This window comes from Euleptes europaea, chromosome 2, assembly GCF_029931775.1.
Source record: "Euleptes europaea isolate rEulEur1 chromosome 2, rEulEur1.hap1, whole genome shotgun sequence".
NCBI classification, from domain to species: domain Eukaryota; kingdom Metazoa; phylum Chordata; class Lepidosauria; order Squamata; family Sphaerodactylidae; genus Euleptes; species Euleptes europaea.
In genome coordinates this window covers 37,068,248-37,095,474 of record NC_079313.1, presented here as the reverse complement: position 1 = coordinate 37,095,474, position 27,227 = coordinate 37,068,248, and positions in this window count along the sequence as shown.

Below are 27,227 nucleotides of genomic sequence, written 5' to 3'. Positions count from 1 at the left end.
TCCTCCATGTGATATTTTCAACAACTAGGAGTACATATATCACTGCCCGTTTTTAACAATGTTTAACAATACATTCTGCATAAAGCACTCTAGGTGGGAAAATCCCCGTTATTCATCAGGCATACGGGGGAAATACTGTGCGATGCTGTTATTCAAACTGGGACAAAAATCTAAGAGCCAGGCACTATTTTTAAAAGAGTTTAAAGCAATGTGAGAGAGGCTTTGCTCCTGCTGGAGCACACACACATTTCTTTTGCCCTGTCTCTGGTCAAAGAGCTTTTGCAAGTTTTGAAGCAATACAAAACTTGCAGAATCTGTTTACTAGAGGTGACTGAGGGATAAGTGTATAGACCTGCAGCCAATTCCCATCCTATTTCAAACAATCCAAGTCTGTGAAAAGAAAGGATCACCTGTCTCCAGTCAAACCGACATCAGAAGTCCGCCAACGTGGAAGGGAGCTTATTTGATAGTTCTGTCCACTCGGCCTGTCTCTTCCTTTCATTGGATAGGCCAGAGGCATCACACTGCTGAAACAATGACTTCCAATCAATAGCCTGTAAAACAGTAAGGCCAGCTGGCCCTGTGAACATTCAGATGGGCTGCCTCTCAGTGTAATAGGATCAAGAGCCTGCTGAGCCACTGAAGTGAGTCTGACAGTGCCTGATAGAAAGAGCAAAGTAGAGAGGGAAGAATTACTTGGAAGATGCAGAGTTGTAAGCCAAGCGCCAGTCTTCAAATGACCAACGAACAATGGGGAAGAATCCGGAAAGGATGCCACTTTCTTGCTGAAAATTAAAACCAAATTCCAAGGAGCCAGGCAACTAGTTCCGTACATTAAAGGGGATGTGTTCCTTGCATAGCAATGCCCTAGTTGAAGGATTGTGTGATTTGGGGGGGGGGGTGTTAGTTCCAAAGTGACTGGTGATGTAGGATGTGAGTTTGTTGTTTATTAAACAAGAAATAAAACCATTTAAAAACTGTACTTCAAAAAGCCTCTCAAGTGCCACATATTTCTGCCTTTTTATAGAAAATACAGGATCTGTCATAATTAGTGGCAATGGTGACATAAGTCATATATAAGTTATAAGAAATAAAATACACTGGAGCACCTAATGTGGCTCTTCGGATCTTGTCAGACCATTTGTAAAACAGTGATAGTCCCAAATGAGCATTATTCTCAATAAAAATATTTCAAACTATATTATATTTTCTTTAGCTGTTAACCTTCATACCACATGAATTATGTAATATAGTAACATGCTCCTTGCTCAAAGAGTTTGATCAAGAAAATAACTGCTATACTTATAAGAGAATGCTAACATATATGTTATCTTTCCTGCTTACATTTTTGGGGAGGAATTACTGAAGGAACAGTATGATATAAAGATGGGGCAAAAAACACATGTTCCTTAAACTATTTAAGCCCTTGGTTAAGCAAATAACCTCACTGGTTCAACCAGTTCACATGGCGAGTACACTTCTGTGCTAACTATGATCCTAGACCTAGCTGAACCCTGATCTCAGTACTCTTTGGATGACCAGACTCTGCTTCCAGTTACTCCTGAATAGAGAAGGCCTTGGAAAAAAAACAGAAAAATTGGGGGGAAAACAGGTCCCCCCCGTTTTCCCCTTTTTTTCCAAAGGAGCTTCCCCCCCCAACCCCCCAAATTTTTCTGTTTTTTTCCAGGCCTTCTCATCTTTACTCCTGAAGACTGCTCCAGAAGACAGAACTCCCCCTCCCATGTCCACGTGGAAGTGTTTTCAACTCATGCGAAGGTACCTTTAAATTCAGCCCTCAGAAATATGTCATAAGCTTCGTGGACCAGAGCCCATTTCACCAGATGTATGGTTGAAGCTGATACTGGAAAATTTGCCAACTTTGGATACTTCTGAAAGACAGCATTTGCGTCCTTGGATCTGCTGATCAGTCATATTGTGCACATCTATGTAAAAGAATGGCATTTTCCCATGCACAGTCTTGGGATTCCAATAGGAAGTGCTCAATATCACCCACTCAGCATGAGTTTCCTCTTTGCTCCCATTTATAGCCGCAATCTCCAAATACTGTGAAGAAAGGATATGCATTCAAGCAAACAGCTCAATGATAGAAAATCCATTGCATGCCCCAGGGCATGGAGAGCTAAAATGCAGCCTGTGGACAGCAGATATTCCCAGGACATTTGTGTGTAGCTAACAGGCACCTGTTAAAATCCCAAGAATATCATCTTTCATTTTTTTTTTGAACGCTAGCTCTAATAGTTGTGGAGAACATGGAAACAAGACAGCAATATGCTCGAGATAGTTAGAAACTCAAGGCTTATCCACAATATGTCCCAAAGCACAAACCCTGCCCATTTTCCTTTGTATGATCCTTCTCCAGATTCTTTATATATTCAGTCTTCTTGGGATGGAAAGTATATGAAGACTTTGTTGTGCAGTTCTGTCAATTTCACCAGTTACCTTTTTAATATCACTAGAGAGCTGTAAACTGCCGTGCTAAGAAATGGGACCACACTTCTGTCAAGCATTTGTGAAGAGATAAGTCTATGGATAGATGAGGCAGGAGTCAGACTCCAAGAAAGGGGCAGCTTGTTTTTAAGAGGAAAGTACAGGAGCATTTTAAACGAAAACATCACAGCACGAGGATATGCACTGTGTGACTGAAGGTACGCTGTGGCAGCCATTTTGTGACTGTCTCTGTCTCTTAGAGTACTGTGTAGCTGCGCCCATCACTCTGTGACAGAAATCCAAAGGTGCCCACAGGATCAAAAAGATTGGACCCCAAGTATACAATATGTTTAGGCCATAATGCAGGAACAGACAAATCCCAGCAAGCATGCCAAATTGTGTCATGCCAGAATAATCGGCTCTGTACACAGGACATATGTTCTATCCAAGAAACCAAGGCAAGCCCCCTGAGGCACTCTCAGCTTGCTCCCAGTGTGTCTGGCCAAGTACAACCCTAATCTCTCCTTCCCCTTTTTGTTTGCCAGCATACCTATATCTTCACAGGCAGACCAGGTGAGATTTATTTTGGCATTTGGACCATAAGGTTGTCTATCTCTGGCATAAAAGATGATTTGTGTCACTTCTCACAAATAATGTCACTGTCTAGAAGGTGCCTGTGTCACCACCATGGTACCTGTGCCACAGCCACAATGCTAGCTGATTGGGGAGAAGGCACCACAATTTAAAAAAATGAGTACTGTAATGTATGTATAAGGCTACATGCAGGGGGAAACTTGGGAGCTTGAGTCCTGGATGGAGGATCCTAAATCCTGCATGCACCATTGGTCCAAACCGGCTTGCGCCATTGGCCCTAAGCCGGCACGCGTCATTGGTAACCCAGGGTTGTTTCCCCCCCATCACGGATCGGGGGGGAGTGGCACGGGCAGGCCAAGGGAGCATATAAGTACGGCCATTTGCACTAAGTTCCTGCAAGTTCCGCGACGCCAACTGCCGGGCATGTGGCCGCTCGGGCCACATCGCCAAGGTCTGCCGCTCAGCAAAGAAGGGCTGCCCAGCGGGCCCGGCCAGAAGAGATGGCACCGCCCTGCCTGTCCACGACCTGGTCGATGACGAGCACGCTGCCTCTTGCCGTTGCCGCCACGACTCGCAGCTGCACAGCATCACCCTCCAAAAAGTACACTGTGTGGAGAAGGTCTCCATCTCCATGGAGATCGGAGGCGCCCCCTGCGAGATGGAGGTGGACTCGGGCTCTTCCCTCTCCATTATCTTGATGGACACATTCCGCGACCTGGGCCACTGCGCCTCCCTCCCCAAGCTGCAGCCGACCAGCGTCGTTATTTCGGACTACCAGTGATGTCGGGTCCCAGTCGGGTCCTGACGTCAGGGCCCACGTGCCTGTCCGATTCCAAGGTCGTACCACCTGCCTCCGCCTCATCGTGGTCGAAGGCCCCCACTTCAGCCCCCTGGGCCTTGAATGGTTCCTGGCCCTTGGGATCCATCTTGCGGGCATCCACTGCATCAGAGTTTGAGGACATTTGGAAGGGCCTGCTGGGCTGCTACAAGGGTCTGCCGGTCCGGCTCCACGTCGACCCCGCCGCCACCCCTATCCGCCTCAAGCCTCGCGGGGTCCCCTTCACACTCAAGGACTGGATCGACGCTGGGATCGACCGCCTCATCGCTCAAGGCGTCCTGGTGCCGGTGCCCAATGCCAAATGGGAGACCCCAATCATGACGCCGTTGAAGGCGAATGGTGACATCCGCATTTGTGCAGATTACAAATGCACGGTGAACAAGGCGCTCCAAAGCCACGTGTACCCGGTACCGGTGGTCAGTCACCTCCTGGCTTCCCTCGCTGGGGACTGGGTCTTTGCAAAGCTCGACCTGGCCCAGGCATACCAGCAGCTGCCTGTGGACTCCGAGTCGGCCGAGGCGCAGACGATCATCACCCACCGGGGTGCCTTCCGGGTGACTCGCCTTCAGTTTGGGGTCAGCACGGCCCCGGGCATCTTCCAGAACCTTATGGAAGACCTCCTCAAGGGCTTACCGGGCATTGTCCCATACTTTGACGATGTCTTGGTCGCCGCCGGCTCCAAAGTCGAGCTCCTGGAGCGCGTCCGCTGGGTGCTCAGCTGTTTCCGGGACTCCGGATTGATGGTCAAGCGGGAGAAGTGCCAGCTGGGCCTGCCGCCGGTGGAGTTTCTGGGCTACCTGATCGATGCAGACGGCATTCACCCCACGCCCGACAAGATCAAGGCCATCCACTGCACCCCGCCGCCCCATTGCAAGCAGGAACTCCAGTCGTTCCTGGGGCTCCTCAACTTCTACCACGCCTTCCTGCCCAACAACGTGTCGGTAGCGGAGCTGCTTCACCGCCTGCTGGACAAGGCCGCCCTGTGGTCCTGAAGCGCGATGCAGCAACGGGCGTTCGGGCCACCAAAAGTCTTCTCTCCTCCTCAAGCCTCCTCGTATACTTCGATGAGCGCCTGCCAGTGGTACTGACTTGCAATGTTTTGCCCTATGGCATCGGCGCTGTCCTTAATCACTTGTTGCCGAGTGGTTGGGAGGCCCCGATCGCCTTTTACTCCTGGACCCTCTCTGCGGCGGAGCTCAACTACGCCCAGATAGACCGGGAGGCCCTCGCCGTCATGGCTGGCATAAAGAAGTTCCACGACCACCTGTACGGTCGTCCCTTCACCATCGTCATGGACCACAAGCCACTGTTGGGTCTGTTCGTGCCGGATCGCCAGACACCGCAGATTCTGTCCCCCCACATGCTCCAGCGGTCTATTTTCCTGAATGCCTATGAGTTCAGGCTTCTGCATTGGCCCGGGACCAGCATCGCGAACGCGGACGCCCTCAGTTGCCTGCTGCTCGAGGACACCGATCCAGACCCGTCCCCGGCCTATGACATCATGCTACTGGAGACCCTACCGGAGCTGCCCCTCCGTGCCTCAGACATTGCCGCCCACACTGCTAAGGACCGCACCCTCACCCGTGTTCTCAACTGGGTGGGGAAGGGGTGGCTGGCCGTCAGTCTGGACGGCGATTTCAAGCCGTTCGCCATGTGCCAGCACGAGCTTTCGCTTAACAAGGGGTGCTTGCTCTGGGGGAACAGTGTGGTAGTTCTGGCAAAGCTGCGCACAAAAGTCCCTGCGCACCCGGGGATCATGCGTATGAAGGCCCTGGCACGGAGCTAAGTATAGTGGCTGGGCATCGACTAGGCCATCGAGGAGTGGGTGAGCCATTGCTGGCCATGTCAAGAGTCGGGACTGGAGATGCCGTGAGCTCCGACCCACCACTGGGAGTCCACTCACACACCCTGGTCCCACATCCACATAGACTTTGCAGGGCCTTTTCAGGGTAAGACTTTCCTCATCATTGTGGACTCCTACTCTAAGTGGCTGGAAGTGGCCGACATCGGATACATGACATCGCGTGTTGTCATCCGGGAGCTGCGCAAGGTTTTCTCCACCCACGGCTTGCCAGACACCATGGTCTCCGACAACGGGGCCCAATTTACGTCCTCGGAGTTTAAGGAGTTCCTGGACAAAAACTTAATCTGCCACACAACCTTGGCTCCGTTCCACCCCGCCACCAACGGTCAGGTGGAGAGAATGGTCCGGACGACCAAAGAGGCGTTACGATGCATCGAGCGCCATGATTGCGACTGGCTGCTAGTGGAATTCCTCCTCGTCCAGCACACCACACCCAACTCCGTGACCGGGAAGTGTCCTGCAGAACTCATGGGCCGCCGGCCAAAAATGCTACTCGACCGACTGCACCCCGACCTGGCTCCAAAGTGCCCCCGTCACAAGTCCCCGGTGGCCGGCCTGAGAGTCATGGCACAGGACGCTCTGGTCTACACCTGTAACTATGGGGTGGGGCCCACATGGATCCCAGCCACCGTACAGGAGTCAATGGGACCAGTGTCTTACTGGGTCTCCACCCCGGAGGGGCAACTGCTGCACCGGCACATTGACCAGCTCCGCCGCCGCCCAGCAGACCTGCTCATCGTTCCTGTCCCAGCAACACCGACGCGTCCCGATGCCCCAGCTCAGGAGCCAGCGGCGATGCTGGACCACGAGCAGCCAGGGGATTGGTTGTGGCCCAGCGACACGGCCGCCACGGACGACCCAATGGAGGACACCCCTGCTGCCGCAGAGGCAAGCCCCGTACCGGTTTTCTCGGCGGCAACCCCCGTTCTTGTGCCACGCCATTCCCAGCACCCCCGAGCACCCCCAAGCCACCTAAAGGACTTTGTGTGTTCCCGCATTGTCCGGACTTAGGGGGGAGGGGTGTAATGTATGTATATAGTTAGGCAACATGCAGGGGGAAACTTGGGAGCTTGAGTCCTGGACGAAGGATCCTAAGTCCTGCATGCGCCATTGGTCCAAACCGGCTTGCGCCATTGGCCCTAAGCCGGCCCACCCCATTGGTAACCCGGGGTTGTTTTCCCCCTATCAGGGATCAGGGGGGGAGTGGTGCGGGCCGGCCAAGGGAGCATATAAGCAGGGCCGTTTGCACTGAGTTCTCCAGTTCTGTTCTGTTCTACAATAAAGCGTTGTTGTTGGAACTCCGTCTCGACCTTGTGTGTCCTCCCCACGCGGACTTAACAAGTACAGAAATGGCAGAGAACAATGGAGAAAGGACTGTAAAGAACTACCTTGGTCTCCCCCTCACATGACATATGAAGTTACCTTACAATGAAGCAGACCATTGGTCTATCAAGGTCAGGATTGTTTGCTCTGGCAAGCATTGGCTTTCCAGGCAGTGGCTTTCCAGGCAGACACATCCAGGCTTTTCTGACACATCATCTTATGCTTGTTAACTAGAGATGCTAGGGACTGAACCTGGAACCTTTCGCGTGCAAAGCAGATGTTCTGCTACTGAACCACAGGCCCTCATATCAGCCAGACCCCACCCAAACATCATATGAAAACAAGTTACATGACTTGTCTACTTCAAGGTGACCAGGTTCCTAGAATTTTATTCCTCTAGTCTCCCCATTTGCTGGCCCTGCTGGCCCTGCCAGCAAAATGTCAAAGCCGGAAGATTTCCAGAAGAGGACAACGAGAAAAAGATTCTGAAACAAAGACATACAACATTTATTAGAGACCTACTTCATTTCACTCATTCTGACTCCATGCCCTGGTATGAGCTCTCTCACTTCTGAATGTGTGTGTGTGTGAAGTGATGTCAAGTCGCAGCCAACTTAGAGAGACCCTATAGGCTCTTCAAGGCAGGAGACTCACAGAAGTGGTTGGTTTGCCATTGCCTGCCTCTGCATAGTGACCCTGGTATTCCTTTGTGGTATCCCATCCAAATACTAGCCGAGGCTAATCCTACTTAGCTTCTGCGATCTGACAAGATTGGGCTCACCTGGCCCTCCCAGGTCAGTTTATTCTTTGTTTGTGTTTCATATTACAAACTTTATTCAGGATAGTGTTTTTTTTTTCATATGTATCATCCTACCGATTGGTCAAGAGAACTTTAACACACACTAGCTGCCCAGGCATGGTAAAATGGGAGGCAGAAGGAATGGTTAAATGATCCCCCACATAGGATCACACACCTGGAGGGGAATGCCAGCACAGAAATACATGCTACAGCGGAATGAATACGGCTCAGCCACATGTGAGCACACCCTCGCAAGCACTTGGCTCGTTGGTGATTTCTTTCTCTGAATTGGGGCCTCAGATGACAACTGTCTACTTTGTTCCAGTGCTGCCTGCAGATGGTAAAGAGTATCAAGTTGCATAACGTTTCACTGCTAGGAATTGTTGTAACCTAATGATTACGCCGAAGCGATGCAAAGCTTTCTTGGGATAACAATTTAGAGGAGTGAGGTCAGATTTACAAAAGAGCTCAGTGCCAGGCATTCTAAAGGGACCAGCACTCAACAGCTCCCACCTTGCCAATTATGGTCTGATATTCAAGGGTTCAAAAAAACTCATCAGATTTTCAAACCTCGCAATTTACATTACATCTAAATCAAGGCAAAAGCCATTATGAAACACAAACTACATATTCTTGTTTGCAATGGATGGGGGAAAATAAATATACATAAGAAAACTTTCTTTTTCTGTTATCAGAGCTACAGTTATGCAGGCCTGGATTAATCTGGATCAGGGTTTATCAGAGCTGAATCCTAAAGTCTTGCCAGGCAGAACATTTGAAATAATAAAAAGAGCATCTGAACATGTACAGACAAATGTTTTCCTTAAAGAGCAGTAAATGCAAATTCACATGCTTTCCTCACCTGCATGTTACCAGGAAGATGTGGAGGGAGATAAAAGTTAGGGGTGTCCTCATATCTTCCCATAATATCTAAGCCTGGGCTTCAGTTTCTTGTCATTGTTCATAAATTCCTGGAAGAAATCCAGTTGTGAGGTCCTTAGGTACAGGAGGAACACATAATTTAATCTACCCTGTATGAGTTTATATATCTCATAGCCAAGGATAGATTCCCCATGTGGATCAAACAATCTGCAGAGTTCAGGTACAAATTTCTTCAAACTGAGAGGGAACTCCATGTTTGCAGAAAAGTGCAAAATATTTTTTAAAAGGATGAATGAAATCCACATAAGTGTTTCTGAATGCATGGATCTAGCCCTGCTTTTAACAAGAATGAAGCAGCCCGTGTACACGAGGGCATATGAACACAGTGCAACAAACTCAGAGCTCTGAATCAGGGCCACTTCTGTTATCTATTTGCATGGTGTAGTGATGGTGTCAGATTAGGATCTGGGAGTCCCAGGTTTGAATCCCCGTTCTGCCTTGGAAGCTTGCTGGGTGACCTTGGGCCCATCACACACACTGTCTCAGCCTAAGCTACCTGATAGATTTGTTGTGAGGATAAAATGGAGGAAGGGAGAATGGTGCTGGAAGCTGTCTTGTGTGTGTGTGTGTTAAGTGCAGTCAAGTCACTTCCGACTCATGGCGACCCTATGAATGAAAGTCCTCCAAAATGTCCTATCTTTGACAGCCTTGCTCAGATCTTGCAAATTGAGGGCTGTGGCTTCCTTTATTGAGTTAATCCATCTCTTGTTGGGTCTTCCTTTTCTTGCTGCCCTTAACTTTTCCTAGCATGCTTGTCTTTTCCAGTGACTCTTTTTTTTATTGTATACTTTTTTATTTTTTCATTAATAAGCAGATATACAGAGGGAAAAAATAGGGAAAGGGAAGATAATATTATTTACATATCATTTTGTTGGTATCTAACAATCTCTACCCCTCTTTATAATACCGTCTTCCATATTTTCTTAACATAATAGTAATTTGATTTGACTAGATCTTTTGTCTGGTGCTTTTAATATATTCATAAAAGGATTTCCATCTCTCATGATTCTGTTCTCGTGTATTATCTTTCTTATATTCTGTTAATTGTGCCATAGTAATATATTCTAGGGACTTATCTAACCATGTTTGAAGTTTTGGGATCTTATTTGTTTTCCAAAGTGATGCCAGGACTACTCTCGCCACTGTTACAAGATATTTTAATACGATCTGTTGGTCCTCATTCATGGTATCTGGTGATTTATTCAGAAGAAAGAGTTTGGGATCATATTTTATGCTCTGTCCTACAATGCCTTGGAGGTTCTTATGAATTTTTTTCCTATATTTCTGCACGGCTTTACATGTCCACCAACAGTGGAAAAAGGTGCCTCTGATTTTATGACATTTCCAACAGAGTCCCGAGGCTTTGCTGTTCATATTCTGAATATCGCTAGGAGTTATATACCATCTGGGCAGCATCTTAAGGCAATTTTCCTGAATACTTTGACATAAAGTAAACTTAGATTTTTTCCGAAAGATCTGTCCCCATTCTTTTATCGTTATCGTTTCATTTAAGTTCTCCATCCATTTGATTTGGCAGACTTTAACTTGTTCTTCCTCTGTATCTAACGATATTAGGAGTTTATAGATCTTTCCTAGAAGATGTTGTACTGGTTTGCTCATTAGTTGTTCAAATTCCGTCTCTTTTCTGATTTTACCTCTGACTGTACAGTCCTCCTTGAATCTCGACATTAATTGATGATATGTCATCCAAGACATCTGTGGGTGATCTTCCTGAATTTCCGTTAATGTTTTAAACGTTCCATCTTTTTTTATTATGTCACCATATCTAATGGATCCATTTTTCCAGTGACTCTTGTCGTCTCATGATGTGACCAAAATACGACAGCCTCAGTTTAGTCATTTTAGCGGAAGCTGTTTTAGCAGGACAGAAACACACACACACACACACAAACAAATGTTTTAGGAATAAGTAAGGAAAGCAACAAGATTTTTTCCTAATATTAAATGTAATAATATAATTTGGGTTAAACGAATGGTACAGTTGTTGTAGTGGTAATAAACATAGCCATTCTATGTCTTTAGCACAGATGTAAAAAAAACAACAGCAACGTCCTAAGCACATTACTTCAGAATAAAAATTCCACCTCCAAAGAGTTTTGTTCTCTCTACGCAGGGCTGTACAAGAGCCAGACCTGTTTAACAGTGTATGTTCACAGTAATTCAGACTTGTAAATTTTTCAAAACATAAAATATTGACATTTGTAATCTCATGTATTTAAATTACAGTCTCCCAATCAAATTACCATATTTCTTTCAGTAAGAATATGAGACTATTTCCACGCTGTGCCACAAAACAGGGAAGCAGCAGGAAGGAAGGGGCTTTTACAGTGCATTCCTGAGCCTCGAGGATGAAAGCCCTTAGGAGGCCAGGAAGGTGCTGTGCTGGCGTTCGGCCCCCCCGCGCCCGGGCTACTTACGTCAGCATTAGTGACCCCAGCTCTGGCCTGGAGGCCTGGACACCAGTTGCTGGGTGCTGCCGTGGCAGTGCCACCCCAGAACGCCAGTGGGGCCAACTGCCGGTGTCCCACTGGCGTAGAAGGCCATGCTGGAATCCTGGGAGGTGTCCTGGAAGGCATTCCTGGGGTGGGGCAGGGGGAGGATCTGCCATTAGGCAGCTTCCTGTCCCCTTTCACCCTGTGAATGCGGGTGCGGAGAAGAGCGAGGCTGTGCCTGCTTTTTAGCAGCTGCAGCCTCGCTTTTCTCTATGGGGCGAAAAGGCCCCATTTTATTTTTAAAAAAAGCTGCTTAAAGGCTTTTTTGTTTGTTTTTCAGTGTGCAGGGAACGGCTTTAGGGGGCGGCGCAGCAGCGCCTCTTTCCCGCCATTCCCCCTTAGCCTTACAACTATCCAGAGATGTGTGATAGGCTCTCTTTGAGAGAAATGTATTTGATCTCACCTAAAGTCTTGGATTTCCTCAAAATTCCTCTGATGTTTCACTTGAGGAAGAACCTTTATGTATCTTTTCAATTTTGTTTAAAGCAAGGCTGTCCAGAACAGGGTACTAGAGTGGAAAATCCCATCGGTTGGGTCACTCTGGAGTGTACCTTTATGAACGGTATGTAATTTTTAATATTGGTTATGAATTATTGTACTTACCTTAGCATTTCATGATAAATAGTGTGGTCTTTAGCTATATTTTTTCACAGAACCTTTGGCATACGGAAGGACTAGAAGCTTGAAAAAATTCTACATGAAATGGGAATTATACCGGAAGCCCATTGCACAGTGTCTTGATTCTGTTGCTTGATTGTTGCACTTTATATGTATGGACTTGATATGAATTGAGCGTTTCACGCCTATGTTTACAATTTTGTAACACCTAGTGCGCTATTATATTGGGTCTATTTTTGACCACTCTGTATATTTCTTGCCTTTTCTCAACTGCGGTTGTGTTTGTGAGATTCTACCTCGTAATATATTTTTCTAAACAGCAATAACGTATTTGAGTAGCCTTCTTGTGGGCTTGTTTTTGCTTGTGCTCTGACTTTGAATTCAGAACTCCTGTTTAGCACTTGTAGCCGTTTTTTGACTACAACCTCCAAATAGTAGCTGGAGATCTCCTGCTATTACAACTGATCTCCAGCTGATAGAGATCAGTTCACCTGGAGAAAATGGCCGCTTTGGCAATTGAACTCTATGGCATTAAAGTCTCTCCCCTCTCCAAATCCTGTCCTCTTCAGGCTCTGCCCCAAAAACCTCCCACAGGTGGAGAAGAGGGACCTGGCAACCCTAAGGCCCATGGAAATTAGTTAATCGTTTAGTATGCTCACAAACCAGCAGGATGAGGCCCATAGAACTGGGCAAGTTATGTGATTTCTTTTTATGTTTGGAGGCTGGATGATGTGAGGGAGTAAGCGGAAATCTACTTCTAGGTGCCCGTGGTAGCTCCCTTTTGTCATATCAAAATTACTCAGATGTTTCACATGCAAAAAAGCAGGGCTAGATCCATAAGACCATAGTTTCCAGCAATTCCTAGAGACTTTCCCCCCAGAAGTAACATCACACAATTACCCAGATGGCCATTTTATTAGTTTTTTTCTCTTGCCACCACTCCAAGTGGTGCCAGTGGGGACTTGGCAGCCCTTTATGGCCCTGTGCACAGCTCTGTTTCTCTGAGGTAAGAAGAGGAAGGAGAACCTGAGTGCTGCCAACTCAAACCTGCCCCATATTACATATTCACCTGGGGCAATTGCCACTCAGGCATAAAGTACACTGCAAATTACAGAGCTCAGATGTGACTCTGAAAATCTTTGTAAGTGACGTCATATGGAGCAACAACAAAGCCAGAATAAAGTATGTTTAAAAAGTAGACTAAAGATTTAGGTCATATTTCATCAAAGGTAATTTTAAGTTCCAATGAAAATGGAAACCAGTGGGACTTTGGATGAAACTGTGCATTACTTCTTTTGGTGAGTTATGTTTGAGTCCCCCGAACCCACCTTGTGTTCCTTGCTGTCACATGCGCCACTAGAAAGTTATTTAAAGACTACATTGGCCTTTTGGTGTAACTGATCACAGGGGTCTACCTAGACAGTTCACTGTTCCTAGGTAGGCTTGCCAACCTCCAGGTACTAGCTGGAGATCTCCTGCTATTACAACTGATCTCCAGCCGATAGAGATCAGTTCAGCTGGAGAAAATGGCTGCTTTGGCAATTGGACTCTATCGCATTGAAGTCCCTCCCCTCTCCAAACCCTGCCCTCCTCAGGCTCTGCCCCAAAAATCTCCAGGTATTTTCCAACCCGGAGCTGGCAACCCTATTCCTAGAACTATCCCTGGAGTCTGCCCTGGGCCCATTCATTCCAGTGGGCTTAGACTGGAGTAACTATCCTTAGGAATGCACTGTTAGGTTCTCAGATGCATGGGAGAGGATTCAGATTGGAACCATAGCATACAGAGAGATGAGGCTGAAGCTACCTCCCCATGTCATTTTCCTGACCTGAAACAGTCCTGTGGAGCCACTATTTGCCACATTGGAGAAACCTATCTGTACCAGTGGCCTACCCATAATCTTTCTGAATGGGGTAAATAGCAGCTCTCTGTGGCCATTTCAGGTTTAAAAAGTGAGATGGGAAGGCCTTCACTTTAGCATCTAAGCTTCACCCAGGAACACCTAGCGCACGTCTAATTCATAGGGCCTGTGCGGTTCCAGGAAACAATCAGGTAATTAAGGGGCAATCCTAAATTACTACTAGAGAGTAATTCCTATTGAACTAAGTGGGGCTTGCTTCAGAGTAAACATGCAAAGGCTCACACTACATGCCCCACTGCATAGTGGGGTTGCAAACTCCAGGTTGAAAAATTCTTGGAGATTTTAGTGGTGGAACCTGAAGAGGTTAGGGTTTGGGGAGGGAGCTCAGCAGGGTATGATGCCATATAGTCCATCCTCCAAGAAGCCATATTATCCAGGGGAACCAATGTCTGTTGTCTGAAGACTACTTGTAACTCTGGGAGATCTCCAGGCCCCAACTGGAGGATGGCAACCTTATTCCCTAGACTTTACCTGTGACCAGTGCTTACACTAAGCATTACACCAGATAAATGGAAGCTGAGAGCATCTTGTGGGGCCAGGCTGTATGGATTCTCTGTTATCTTGTGGGACTTGGGATGGCCAGTACTGAGTCTGGCTTTGAAAGTGATTTTTTCCTGCTATCTCTTCTGAAACTCCCTTTTACACTTTGGACACGACCACTTTCTGAGAGTTCTATACTTTCAATTTCTACAGAATATAAAATATGGGGATAACTGATTTTCAGGGTCAATTACATTTACTGTATATTAAGCCAGACAGACATATCTTCAGAGGCAATGGGGGAAAGCTTATTATTGTGAACAAATAAAACAAAAACTGCAATCAACTGTACGTGGTACAGCGAGGATCTCTTGCAAAAGGAATGTTGAGGTGGTCCTGTTGGATGCTTGCAGAATTAAGGATGCATTACCCAGGATTGTTGTTTGTTGTTTTTTCAGATCTAAAAGTGCTGCATGTCCATTTTTATTACAGATGTAAATTGATGCTGAACTGCATGACTGACATCTAGTGGATGTTAGCCAGAGTTGCTGTTTACAATTATAGGCTCTTTCTCCTAAACTCTGGCCTTTAGCAAAGTACCAACAGATGCTAAGATCCAGGAGCTGGATTCGAAAATCAAAGTCCAATTATAGTCTTCACAAGTTAAAAGGTATCATAGGTACACTGTGCTTTTAGTCCAGCAGTAGGTTTTCTCTCCCCCTGCTTTCACATCAATTGCTTACAAGGGGAGGCCAAATGAGACTCTGCTGTCAAAATCAGGCTCTCTCTGCAGTTTCATGTACGTTTTTGATGGTGCACCAATGATATAATATTGGACTGCTTGGTATCAGCATTGATACCAACAAGTGTCCCCTAGTTATTCACAGTTAGGTTGTGAATTCAGCTGATTGGATGTTTGTTTGTTACCACTTCGACGTTGCAATTGTCACACCTATTCCCAGTACCTGGCTATTTCTCCTAATTGGTTTGGTGTGCCTCCTAATTGGTTTGGTGTGCTGCAGCGAGCAAACTGATCAAGAATATCCCCAAGCCCTGTGAAACTGTTCTATGCAGTTTCATGGGGCTGTGTGTGTGCGTGTGTGGAAAGTGCCTTCAAGTCGCAGCCGACTTATGGCGACCCATTTTGGGGTTTTCATGGCAAGAGACTAACAGAAGTGGTTTGCCACCACCATTTTTGCTGGCATAACTTGACGCCAGCAAAAAGGAGCATTCCTGGGCAAAAGGGCTTTGGGAGCTGACTAAAATGACCCCCGCCCCTGGGAATGCCCCCTTTGGTGCTGGCATGAGGCTCGGTGTTGGAGATACACTGCCACCGAGGCTGCGCCCATGCCACGCAGCTCCTCAGTGCCAGTATAAGTGTAATTATGTAAATGCCCATTTAGCCAGCATAAGTGGCATTTATGCCGATGCAGGGTAAATGGGCATTTACACTGGCGCAGTGCCACTTATACTGGCCCTGAGGAGCTGCGTGGCATGGGCGCAGTTAACAGTAGTGAAGAATTGCCATGGAACAAACAATTTGGAAATTTTGCCCTGTTCCAAATCCCATGATTCAGAATACTGTAAATTCTTAAGGGCTTCAGCTGGCAACTTGCTTCCCCCACACACTTTAATTGACGCCAACTCCTCTCAGCATTCTGTAACTTCTGAAGCATGCTCTGTCCCCATCAGGTCACCTCAGATGGTGGAAGAGGAGTCTTCATTTACAAAACAGCATTTTCCTATATACTGGTGAGAGCCAACGTGGTATGGTGGTTAAGAGCGGTGGTTTGGAGCGGTGTAGTCTGATCTGGAGAACCGGGTTTGATTCCCCACTCCTCCACATGAGCAGTGAATGCCAACACTGGTGGATCAGATTGGTTTCCCCACTCCTACACATGAAGCCAGCTGGATGACCTTGGGCTAGTCACAGCTCTGTTAGCACTCTCTCAGCCTCTCCTACCTCGCAGGGTGTCTGTTGTGGGGCTCACCGAGTTCCATCCGGAGGGATATACCCTCCAACTAAAAAGAGCCAGCTTCAACAGCTGCTGACCACCAGGCTTCCAAAGGAGATTTCTTCATCCATGTGGATAAGCAATCTCCTTCAGACAGCCCCTGTGGTCGAGACTTTGGCTGGCTCCAATCTCACCCCCCCCCACAAACCTGCTCTGAAACTAAAGATCACCCCGAGTAGAGGCTTTGTTTCCCCACACCATGACGATCTCTTGAAATCAGATGTTTGATGACCACAATAAAGGACGGTTCACAGGATGTCAATTGCCACCAAAAGTAATGTTTTCCATGCCTTATTTTTCTTGCATTTAAGCCTTTTTCCTCCATTTGGAAGCTGATTTGCATGGACATCATGCTATGTTCCCCAGATACAAAGGCAGCCACCAGACTTTGAGGTGCCAGCCTGGCAATTGGCTCTTTCCACCAGTCCTTGGTTAATGCTGAACTTCTGAATCTGAAACCGATGGACAGTTCAGCTCACAAATGCCTGTAGGGTTGGGGGTGACCCCTTTGCAGGACTATAAATTTGGACCTTCTGTCCCAAAGTTCACCAAACTTTGGTGACCATCTAAGGAGAGTCCCTTACAGCCATGCTGCAATTTTGGGGACTACCTCCAAAAATGCTCCCACAGGAGCTTTGAAAAAATCCTCATAGACTATAATGGGCCTGAATTTTTCAGTAAACCTGGTAATAAGCTGAATGCCAATATTTACCAGTATGGGTATTCGGCTTATTCTGGGTTTACTGAAAAAAATTGGGCCCAATAAACTTGAACCTGAAATTTACCCGTTGTTTTTTTTGCGCAACCCTTCTTGTGACACATTTGTTTATAGGTAAGTACAAGCCCCATATTTTGTACTGCTTTCAAATGTGAATATTTGTTACATGAATCTAGTGCAATAAAATTTGAGTTTTAGTTATTTGTCAAGCTAAAATATCTGTGCACTTCTATGGAAATTAAATCCTACTAATAGACACATGTGATAAGATTTGGGTGGCCGGTCTGAATATGTGAAGTTCAATTTTACTTATCTCTTGGAACACCTTTCTATAAGAGCACCACAACTCTTCATTACATGAGTCTTAAAATTTGCTTTCAACATCAGGTCAAGCACTGGAACATATAAAAAATTACTGCATGAAGAAAATATTAGTTTTGAGTACACCTTGAGTGCCTTTATCACACTACTGTGTAACCTAGCTAACTTGCATGGAACCAGGATTGAATTTCCAGGTAGGTTCAGATCACCTCTTATTTTAGAAAGGAAATGCTGCCACAGGCAAACTTACCTGTTGGGTTTTTTTGGCGAACATTTCACTGGCATCATTATCTGACTAACTCTTTCCTGTAGTTGGAATGTTTGTGAACATTCCATGACATTATAGCAGCTTAGCCAACACTCAGGAAGGGAAGGAGGCTGATGTGGTGGTTTTCAGGTGACAGCCAATTTTTCTTTATTATATACATCTGGGATGGCCAAGTTCTTTACTCGCTGGGAACATTTCAGACATGATACATGCATATTCTAAAATAATAGGAACAGAGGCTGGATTAGAAATATAAAAACAAACAGATTCAGAATGCTCCCCTGCTTCCCTACAAAGAGAAATGAAACAAAAGAAAATCTATCCCCCATACAGCGATTTCTTTTTTCTGAAAACCACTGTCTTTTTATTGGAAACGCTTCCCCTGCACAGCTGCCAATATTTCCATATTGATTTGAACTGAAGGGAACATATGTTGTTTAACTAGGCTATGGTCCACTGAGGTAGGCCCTCTATTTAAAACATATGTTGAATATAATCTGTATAAGTAATACAGAAAACATTTCACTGGTTTAGGAAGTAGAATAAATGGGAATGACTTTTTAAGATTTAGAATTTTCTGTACCACCCATTATTCTGTCCTATCCAAACACTAAATAAATATGCCTTGTGATCGCATTTGCAACAATTTAAACTCCTCTTCTGCTCAGTTATCACATCTGTGGATGTTTAAGTTTACATTGTTCATGGTTGTATCCGCACCACTTAACTTTCCGTCTTAGAAGACTGGCCTTCTGTGCCAAACTAAACTTCTGAATTGACATAGGATTAAAATTTGTGATCATATTTTTCCCTAAACATGTTGTGGATTTCTGTGCCCCCTCCCTTGTTCACTTCCCAAATCTGACCGGGGCAATGTTTAGGAAACACAGAATCCATCACTAGCAGTTTCTAGAGGCTTCAAATCTATTTTGTATTTTTAGGGCTGCCACAAGGCTATAAATCGTCCTCTTTATCTGCTGTAGTCTTTCTTCTGTACAAACCTACAGTACTGAAAACTTTTTTTCTGAATGACCCTTTCCCAATGTTCTGTGCACATATGGTGAACACAAGTATCGGCGGGGAGTGGGAGCAGGATCACACCAACAAACTGGCGCCACCTAATGTGTACTTATTGGAACATATACTTTTATTTATTTACTTACTTTTATTTATTTACTTAGAACACTGATATATCCTGCCTTTCTCTCAACATGTTCAGAGCCAAGGTGGGTGACAATAAGAGATATAATAAGACAGTTAAAAATAATCATCTACTAAAGGTAAAGGTAGTTCCCTGTGCAAGCACCAGGTCATTACTGACCCATGGAGTGATATCACATCCTGACGTTTACTAGGCAGACTAGGTTTACGGGGTGGTTTGCCATTGCCTTCCCCAGTCATCTACACTTTACCCCCTGCAAGCTGGTACTCATTTTACCAACCTCGGAAGGATGGAAGGCTGAGCCAACCTTGAGCTTGCTACCTGAAACTGACTTCTGTTGGGATCGAACTCAGGTCATGAGGAGAGCTTTTGACTGCAGTAGTGCAGCTTACCACGCTGCGCCATTACATGAATTAAAATAGGTAATAGGCCCTGGTTGACCTTTGGATTGAGGAAATGACCCAATTGCTCCTAGGCACCCTTTCAGATCTAAGAGCTTGGGCAGCCCTTGGGTTTACTGAGGGACAGCAGATGATCAAAAGATAGGGTCGCCAACCTTCAGGTGGTGGCTGGGGAGCTCATGGGATTACAACTGATCTCCAGGTGACAGAGATCAGTTCACCTGGAGAAAACAGCTGCTTTGGAAGGTGCAGTCTATGGCATTATACCCCATTGAAATCCCTCCCCTTCCCAAACTATGCCCTTTTCAGGCTCCACCCCCAAAATCTCCAGGTATTTCCCAACCCAGAGCTGGCAACCTTATCAAAAGAACAGGGAGATGGCTAGAGCAACTGTGGAGAATGACTTGAGACAAATCTGACAAAGCACCGACTACAGTTCATTTTAAAGCCTACACTGTGGGGTGATTTATTTATTTTAATTTATGTTTTATTCTATTTGATGTTATTTATACTTTGCCCTTTCCCAGCAAGGCCGGGCTCAGGGCAGCTTGTAACAGTAAATAAATATACACATATGTTTAGAATTAATAGAATTAAAACATATTATTTAAAACTATAATTCCTAATCTAATTTTACAAGATGGTGTCCTGCACTATCAATCAATCTTTATTTTATTGACCAAAAATTGAACACATCCATTAAATTTGTAATAAAACAGTATCAGTCAAACGAAAAGTCCACAAAATAAAATATATCAATAAAATCCCATATCTAAAAAGGTAAGCAAGCTAGCTTCTAAAACGTTCATCAAATTGTACCTATTTGTACATTACATCCTTTCGGGTCTTATATATAGCAGCACAAAATTTGGCCACACATCTCGAAGTTTGTGTGTTACTATCTTCCAGTAGTCATTGGATACAGAATTTATCAGGTAGCCCTGTATTATTTCTTAGAGTTTCTTGAATAGTCTTAGATCTTAACTCATGATGGAGAGGGCAGTGTAAAAAGACGTGTTCGCGGGTCTCAATTTCTTCACCATTGCATGGGCAGACTCTCTCGGAAAGAGGATTTTTTTTTATACCTGCCTTCTAGGACAGCCGATGGCAAAGCTCCCCATTTGGCTAATGTGAAAAGTGTCCTGCACTACGTGGCCACCTCATATAGGTGGAGCTGTCATTGGTAGGTGAAGTTGGTCCGAGGATGGTAATAGGGAGACCAACAGCAGCACAGAACCTGCAGGTCCAGAATGGAACAAAGACAAGAGGGGAGGAAACAGGAGGGTGAAAGGGAGAAGGCTTCTGTAAAGGTAGGTCCTGTCTCACTGACCTTTTAGAGTTCTTTGAAAGCGTCAATAAGCATGTTGACAGGAATGAGCCTGTGGACATTGTGTATTTGGATTTCCAAAAGGCTTTTGACAAAGTCCCCATCAAAGACTGCTGAGCAATCCTCATAGTCATGGGATAAGAGGACAAGTCCTCTCGTGGATTGAGAGCTGGCTGAAAAATAGGAAGCAGAGTGTAGGAATCAATGGTAAGTTCTTCCAATGGAGGGAAATGAGCAGTGGGGTCCCTCAGGGATCTGTGTTGGGACCAGTGCTTTTCAACCGGTTCATCAATGACCTGGAGTTGGGGGTGGACAGCAAGGTGGCCAAGTTTGCAGATGACACCAAATTATTTAGGATGGTTAAAACAAAACCAGACTGTGAAGAGCTCCAAAAGGATCTCTACAAACTAGAAGAATGGGCATTAAAATGGCAAATGAGATTCAATGTGAGCAAATGAAAAGTGATGCATATTGGGGCAAAAAAACCCCCCCAACTTCACATATACACTGATGGGATCTGCACTAGCAGTGACAGACCAAGAAAGGGATCTTGGGGTGGTAGTGGATCGCTCAGTGAAGATGTCAACCCAGTGTGTGGCTGCTGTGAAAAAGGCAAATTCCATGCTGGCCATAATTAGACAAGGAATAGAGAATAAAACTGCTGCTATCATACTGTCCTTGGGCAAATCTACAGTGAGACCGCACTTGGAATACTGTGTACAGTTCTGATCACCACACCTAAAAAAAGGATATTACAGAGCTTGAGAAGGTGCAGAAAAGAGCAACCAAAATGATAAGGGGACTAGAGCAACTGCCCTATGAGGAGCGTTTAAAATGCTTAGGACTGTTTAGCTTGGAAAGAAGGTGGTTAAGGGGATACATGATAGAGGTCTATAAAATTATGCATGGTGTGGAGAGAGTGGACAGGGAGAAGCTTTCCTCCCTCTCTCATAATACTAGAATGAGGGGGCATCTGCTGAAGTTGGAGGGTGAGAGATTCAAAACAGATGAAAGGTAGTATTTCTTCACACAACACATAATTCAATTGTGGAACTCCCTGCCCCAGGATGTGGTGATGGCTACCAACTTGGAAGGCTTTAAGAGGGGAGTGGACATGTTCATGGAGGAGAGGGATATTCATGGCTACTAGTAAAAATGGATACTAGTCATGATGCATACCTATTCTCTCAGAGGAGCATGTCTAATACATTAGGTGCTGTGGAACACAGGCAGGATAATGCTGCTGCAGTAGTTTGTGAGGCACCTGGTTGGCCACTGCGTGAACAGACTGCTGGACTTGATGGACCTTGGTCTCATCCAGCATGGCTTTTCTTATGTTCTTAAGGGAAGGGAAGGGAAGGGAAGGGAAGGAAAGGAGAAGGGAAAAGGAAGGGAAGCCAGCTGATCGACCTAACTATTGCTGTCCTATGGAAGAACATCTCTGTCTTACATGGGTATCACTAGACAAAGAGTTCCACCAGGCTGGGACCAGAGCCAAGAAGGCCCTGGCCCTACTCAAGGACAGCCAGATAGTTCTTGGGCCAGGGATCACCAAAGAGTTGTTTCCAGAAGAGCTTAAAGCTCTCTGTGGGGGGTGTATCAGGAGAAGCGGCAGTAAAGAAGTAATGGCAGTAAAGAAGTAATGTTTCTCTATATTCACACGATGTAGTTGTGTGGAACCTTATCAAAAGCCTTACTGAAATAAAAAATAAACAATGTCCACAGCATTCCCCTGATCCAGCAAGGTAGTAACTTTCTCAAAAAAGGAGATAAGATTGGCTCTTAGTAATCACAACCATCCTTTCTAAATAGGGACTGTTTGATTATTTGTTGTAAAAAATTTCCAGATATAAACGTCAAATTGATGGGTCAATAGTTACCCAGATCCTCCTCTTTCCCCTTCTTGAAGATGGGGACAACACTTGCCTGGCTCTTGTCTTCTGTCACCTCACCTGTTCTCCAAGAATTCTAAAAAATAATGGACATAGGCTCAGAAATTATATCTGCAAGTTCTAGTACCCTTGGATGCAATTCATCTGGCCCTGAGGACTTTGTTTCATTTAAAGAAACTAGGTGCTTATGTAGTACCCTTATGTCGATCCTAGGTTGCAACTCCCTTTCCTTATCATCTGTTCTGTTTTAGCCATGTTGAGCACCGTTTCCCTCACAAGAGAAGACTGAGGAAAAGTAGGAATTGAGCAGTTCTTCCTTCTCTTATTCATTTGTTACAATTTCACTTTCCTGTCCCCACAATGGACCTACCATGACCATGTTCTTTTGCTTACTATGAACATAGCAAAATAACCCTTTATTGTTGTGTTTAGCATCTCTTGCTAGCTGCAGCTCTTACACTCTCCCTACAAGCACTGGTTATTTGTTTATATTCATCCATGGTAATAAGGCCATCCTTACACTTCCTAAATGAATCGTTTTAATTTCTCAAATCTTTAGAAAGCTGGTTATGGAGCCACCCTGGCCTCTATAGGCTCCTCCCATTTTTCCTTCTCATAGGAATCATTTGTGACTGTGCCTTCAATATTTTGCTTTTAGGAAACTCCCACCCCTCTTAAGCTTACTTCTTAAGTATTTCTGACCATGGGATTCTATCCAGCATAACTTTGTTTGTTAAAAATTTCTTTCCTAAAGTCCAACCGATATATCTGACTATCTAAAGCTTTCCCCTTCCCCAAGATTGTAAATTCCAAGATTACATGGTCACTATTACCCAGAGTGCCCACTGCATCCACCTCATTAACTAGTTCTTCTCCATTGGTGAGAATCAAGTGCAAGATAGCAAACCTCCTTGTTTCCATCTCTACTTTCTAGAAAATGAAGTCATCAGCAAGACACATCAGGAATTTATTTGACCTTTCACTTTTAGCAGAGTTGGATTTCCAACAGATAACTGGGTAATTGAAATCTCTCATGACCACTGTGTTCCATCTCTTTGATAACTTTGTAATCTGGTCTAGCAGTGTCTCATCCAAGTCCTCTGACTGGTTTGGTGGTCTATAGCACCCCCCCCCCACCATAATGTCGCTATTATTTCGTACTCCTTTTATTTTTACCCAGAGATTCTCAACTGAACTTCCAAACTCAGATTCATGTATTTCCTCACAAGTATACACATCCTTGAGATATAATGCTACTCCTCCCTTCCTTATTTATCTATTCCTTTTAAACAAGTTGTATCCCTCAGTCCTAATATTCCAATAGTGAGTGTCATCCCACCAAGTTTCAGTAATGCCTGTTAGGTCACAATCCCCTTCCTGTATTAGGATTTCCAGTTACTCTTGCTTGTTTCCCATACTCTGCACATGAGTGTAAAGACATTGGAATCCATGGTTTATGTGCCCTAAGGTTTTAGTTTCTGAACTTACCCGCGAGTTGTTTCCTTGCATACATGCCACTCCCCGCAAATCTTCAGTGTTCTCATCTCTAGTTATTGTCATACTAGGCTTTAAGTTTTTATCTCGCTCCCCCATAGGATTTAGTTTAAAGCCCTCTTTATCAGGTTTGCAAGGCTCTTACCAAACACATTTTCCTACCCTCATGAGGTACAAACCATCTTCTGAAAGAAGAGCTTCTTCTCAAAAGCGTAAGCCATGATCCAAAGAACCAAACCTCTCCTGATGACCCTTCCTAAGCAATGACCTTTGACAGAATGAACTGATGAAAATACAACCTGCGCTCCCAGGTCCATCACCTTTTTACCCAGAGCCACATAGTCTCTTTTGATACGTTCTGGACTATGCCGGGCGATATCATTTGTTCCCACATGAATGAGCAAGAAATGATAACAATCTGTGGACTTGATGAGTCATTTCTCTCTGAATCATTTCTCTCTGAGGTAAATACAGGTGTGGGACTAGAGGAGAAGAAAAATAATCTCACAATACACTCAGGCTAATGCTTTCCCTCAGCATATTCAGTCAGGCTGAGAGAGTGGATAGGGAAAACGGGTATAAAGAGGAGGTGCGTCATATAATTGGTGACAGCGTCATGATCCGAATAACACCCACAAATATTAGTCCCACCATAGGTGCTGAATAAGAAAAAGAACAATATTTTGACATTCTGAGAAAATTTACCTCAGAAATTTACCTCAGACATCTCTGTGAGAAATGGCACCCCCACACAAAACAAAAGAGGCACAGGGAGACAGACAGAGGGAGCCTCCTGTGAGGAAAATCCTAGTCAGGAGTTAGAACTGATGAAAATAAAACTGGAAATGGCTAGGATTGAGGGAGAAAAAGAAAAGGCTAAGATGGATGCTGAGAAAACCAGGACTGAAGCTGATAAGGAAAAAGAGAAAGCAAAAATTGAAGAAGAGAAGTTTAGGATTGAAGCAGACAAAGAGAAGGAAATTCAGTTAGCCAAGATCTAGGCAGAAGCCGAACAAGAAAAGACCAGGATAGAGGTTGAAAGAGAAGATAGAGAAAAAGAGTGGGGAGTTAAAATGGCACTCCAAGAAGCTGACAGGGAACATGAGAAAGAAATGAGAGAAATACAGCTCAGAGCAGAGTTACCAGCTCCACAGAGAAGTGGGGAAATCATCTCAGGTGATCAGACGAAGTTTCCCCATTACCAAAAAGGAGATGATCTAGAATCATTTCTGTTTAGCTTCGAGAGAACTTGCAAAGACTTGGACGTTTCAGATGAATCTAGGATGATATATTTGCGCCCACAAATATGTGGAAGCCTTAGTGAGGTTTATGCGGAAATGCGAGAGGAAGAAACCTCTAACTATGAGCTCTTTAAAGAAAGAGTGAGAGTACGTTTTGGGCTGACTGCTGAACAAAGCAGGAAAACCTTTAGAGAAATAAAAAGGAAGCCCGGTGAAACGTATGCCCAGTCGGAATGCCAATTGGATAGAGCCTTAAACAGATGGATTGAGGGAAGCAGAGTGCAGACCTTTGAAGAACTGAAAAATCTTGTGGGCTTAGAACAGTTCTACAAGCACGTTCCCTCACAATTCATTTTGTTCCTGAGGGACAAAAAACTAAAAACTGTAGAACAAGCAGCTACTCTACTTGATGAGATAGAAGGGAGGGTTCATATTCCCAATGCCCAGCAAAAGAAGTAGAGTGTGGGGCCCCTCAGAGAGACAAGAACCACCTAGAACCAACCCGGCAAGGTGGAACTCTCCTCCACAAAGAAGGAGGGGAGGGATAACATGCTTTAACTGCCAGGAAGAGGGACATGTAAGATATAATTGTCCAAAGTTAAACAAAGACAGAACACCAACGACTGCCATGTCTGTCAAGATTGTTAAGAAGGCAGACCAGGTTACAGAGCAGGCCAATAATCCTGACCAAGATGAAGCTAGTCAGCCTGAGAGACCAGCTAAAATCTTGCAGGTCTGGAGGGTCAGAGAGGATCTAAGGATTATATGGAAACTGTAACCATTAATAATGAGGAGTTGTTGGGATTGAGGGACACTGGGGCAGAGATTTCTTTGATTAAACTCCAGCTAGTCCAGAAACATCAGTACTTGACAGGCTGGTCCTATTGGATAAAAGGGATCAGTGGGCCTGAATTCAAAGTTAAACTGGCAGAAGTTCCCATCACATATAAGGACTTCCAGGGAAAGTTTATAATGGGAGTCGGGGAGGAGATAGAAGTACCTGTCTTACTGGGGAACGACTTAGAACAGCAAGTTAAGTCAGTAAAAATTATTACCAGGAGTAGGCCTCTGGCTTCAGAAGGGCAGACTCTTCCAGCAGAGCCCCAGACCTTACAAGCCAAGCTTAGTGAGAGTGGTTCAGATGAACTGTTGCAAGGGTTACATGCTACAGAGTTTCTGGCTGAGCAAAGACAAGATGAAACCTTGGCAGAACTCTGGAATCAGGCTGAAAACACTTCAGCAGCAGTGACTATAGTGAATCCCTGCACTTTTACCATCATGAATCAAAGACTGTATTGTGTGGCCAGGAGGAAAAAGTGCACTGCTCTCTGGGAAAAAAAACAACAGCTGGTCATTCCCAGAAGGTAGAGGCTACAGATACTGAAGCTAGCTCATGAGACAGCAATGGCTGCTCATTTGGGCATTAACAAAACCAGAGACAGGTAGGGTTGCCAGGTGCCCGGTGGTGGCGGGCAAACCTCTGGCAATTTGCCCCTTTGCCAGTCGACCAGCTGACGGTCGGCGGGCAAACGTGCACGTGCATACACCCTGCTGCAGGTCACTTCCAGTTTACAACCGGAAGTCCCGCGAGGTGCCTTATGCCACTCAAACTAAGAGTGGCGCGTCGCCGCGTCCATGTGTCCATGCGTGATCCCGAGCTGTGCCTTAAAAGTCTCCCACTGGAGGAGAGGTAGGACTTGGCAACCCTAGAGACAGGGTCCAAAGAAGATTTTATTGTCCAGGAATGGGCAAGAACATTAGAGACTTTTGCAGATCCTGTGAGACATGCCAGCTCGTGGGCAAGGCCCAGGACAAGACAAAAGGGCTCCTACAACCCATCCCTGTAGTGTCTGAAGCCTTTTCTAAAATCAGAGTAGACATTGTGGGGCCAATCTCTAGAGTCACCAGGAGGGGAAATAAGTACCTGCTGACCATTGTGGACTACGCCACAAAGTACCCTGAGGCCATACCACTGAGGGACATCGAGGCCAAGACTGTGGCCAATGCATTGCTGTCCATCTTTGCAAGGCTAGGTTTTCCACAGGAGATG